Raw genomic sequence first — 3,306 nt, 5'->3', positions numbered from 1 at the left:
CATTCATGTATTTGTTATTTGAATTTGGGTGAAATCTTAATTACCAAGTACTTGACATTGTTAAAATCATATTCATAGGCATTTCATCTAACCTCTCCACTCAGACAGATTTCCCATATCCTTCTCCAGGATCTAGTCCATGTTCTTCTTCATTCATACCTTCTCCTCAACCTACCAGATCCAGCCCAGGTCCTACATTGAGTTTCTCAGCTTTAGTCAGGCCTCCTCTGCCTGCCCTGCAACGGATCTCTACGCTTTTGCTTTGACAGTCCTACGTATCTTCTAACTCACAGGCCCCTCCCACACCATATCCAACCTTTGTACCCAGCCATATCTATCTTCACACCCCTAGCTTGGATGAATAGGAACATCCCATACGTCAACCCAGTCCTGGTGGTCCACCTGATTTGTTACACCCAACCCACTTCCAACAGCTACCAATCTTCCCTTCCCCCGCCCCCAACACCCTCTCATCTGCCCCATCCTGCTCTGTCCATCCCAGATAGACGAGTAACCAAAGAAACCCACAAGTCCAAATCCCATCGAAGACATACCAACAGTATGAAAGAGCCCGCTTTAAAGATAAACACTGCCTTAGAGTAAAAGAATAGACAAAAGTACTCCAATTAAATGGCACCAGAAAGCAAAAGGGCACTGTCACCTGAATATATGACATCACAGACTTCAAACTAAAACTGATCAGAAGAGGTTAGTTGGGGCACTTCATTCTAATCAAGGGAAGAGTTAACCAAGAAGATATTACTATCTTAAACATATATGCACTGAACCCAGGGGGACCCAATAGCATTTTTTTTTTAAAACACTACTAGATTTAAGGACACAAATTCACATCAATCCATGAATAGTAGGTGATTTCAGTATGCCACTTTCTCCAGTAGACAAGTGATCTGGACAAAAACAGAGAAACATTTAGAATTAATTGACGCCATACATCAAATGTACTACACAGATATGTACAGGGTATCCCACCCAAACATCAAAGAATGCACACTCCACTCAGCAGCATACGGAAACTTTTCTGAAATAGACATCCTAGAAGACAAAACAACTCTTTATAAATTCAAAGAGATTAAAATCACTCCTTGGATCCTATCTGATCACAATGTAATACAACTTAAAATTGACAGCCAACAAACCTCTCATAAGTATACAAACTCATGAATATTAACTCATTACTGAATGAGAAATGAGAAAAAAAATCAAGAAATAAAAAATTTTCCTGGAGTGACACGAAAATGAAAACATGACAAAACTTCTGAGACATGTTGAAAGCAGTCCCAGGAAGGAAATTTATAGCTCTAAGTGAGCACACTTAAAAAATTAGAAAGAGCACAAGTAATGGCTTAATAATAAAAAAAAAGTTGGAAAAACAAGAACATACCAAATCCAAACCCAGTTACTTGCAAGAAATAATAGCAATCAGAGTAGAAATCAGTGAAATAGAAACAAAAGAGTACAAAAAATAAACAAAAAACAATGAATCTATTGAGCTTAGAGAAGACAAAAAGATTGACAGACCCTTAGCCTGACTAACCAAGAGAAAGAGATGATCCAAACTAACAGAACCAGAAATGAACAAGGAAACATTACAACAAACACTAAAGGAAGTCTGAATATTATAGGAAAATATTTTATAACCCTGTCCTCCATTAAGCTGGAAATCTAAAAGAAATTAATGACTTTCTAGATTCAGTCAGATCATCAAAATTAAATCAGAAGTTAACAGCCCAAACAGACCCATAACAGAGGACATTGAAAAGTAATAATAATAATAATCATCTTCCAGCTAAATATAAATGTCCAGGGCCAGATGGATTCACAATAGAATTCTACCAGACTTTCAAAGAAGAAGATTTACAACTATTCCTTCAGAGACAGAGACAGAGAAGGACACACACAGAGAATGTGGAGGTGGGAATTTCTACAAAGCTATTATCACTCTAATATCCAAACCAGATAAAGGCACAACAAAAACTATAGGCCAATATCCCTGATGAATATAGATTCAAACATGCTCAACAAAATACTTGGAAACAGAATACATAAAAATATTACACCCTGTGATGAAGTAGGCTTTATTCTTGAAATGCAAGGATGGTTTAACATATACAAGACAGCACACTTAATAAATCACATAAGTGGAATTAAAAGCATTATCATCTCCATACATGCAGAAAAAGTGTTTGACAAAATCAAACAGATCTTCATGAGGAATGTTCTAGAAGATGAAGGGCTAGAGGGAACATAACTTGGACATGATGAAAGTTATATACAAGAAGCACACAGCCAAAATCATCCTGAATGGAAAAAGATCAAAGTAATCCCATCAAAGTCAGGAATAAGCCAGGGAGGGCCACTATCCTCACTCCCTTTGATATTGTGCTTTAAGGATGACCTAGAGCAATAATATTTAAAAGAAAGGGAAATTCAAGGGCTATAAACAGGAAAATAAATTGAACAATTCCTATTTGCAGATACCATGATACTATACATTAGAGATCCCCAAAATTCTACCAGAAAATTCTAGAGAGGCTAACCAAATTCAGTAATATGGCAGGATACACAATCAAATTTCACAAATCAATAGCTTTTCTATATATCCAATAAAAAAAATGTACAGAGAAACGAGTCATGGACACACTCCTAGTCACAGTAGCCTTAAAGAAAAAAATATCTATGAACAAACCTAATGAAGGAAGTGAAGGACCTCCACAATGAAAGTGTTAAACCTCTGAAGAATGGTAGAGAAAGACACTAGAGGATGCAAGACATCCCATGCTCATGGACTGGTAGAATTAATATTATGAAATCGACCATTTACCAAAAGTTATTTACAGATTAAACAAAATCCAAGTCCCTATCTCATTCGTAACAGAAATAGAAAAGAAGCTATCTCAAAATTCATATGGAACTAAAGGTCCAAGAGAGGCAAAATAATCCTAAGCAAAAAGGAGCAATGCTGGAGGCATTACCATTTCAGATATTAAGATATATTACAGAGCCAAAGTAATGAAAATAGTGCAAGACTGACACAAAACCATCATGTAGACCAACAGAATAAAACCAAAGGCCCAAGATGAATGCAAGATGAATGTTATCATCAGCCATTTAATATTTAGCAAAGATGCCAAAAATGAAAAAAAAAATCAACTTCAACAAATGGCCCAACCTAACACCATCATAAGAAACTTACTTAAAATATATAATATATTAATGGGTTAACAGTGCAAGATCAGAAGAATAACTGTCATGCAACACATCTTCAAGGATGACTGGAGTGGCAAC

Source organism: Mus caroli, unplaced genomic scaffold, assembly GCF_978045245.1.
Source record: "Mus caroli unplaced genomic scaffold, Mus_caroli_1 scaffold_8, whole genome shotgun sequence".
NCBI lineage: Eukaryota > Metazoa > Chordata > Mammalia > Rodentia > Muridae > Mus > Mus caroli.
Note: the sequence above shows the minus strand (reverse complement) of the source record.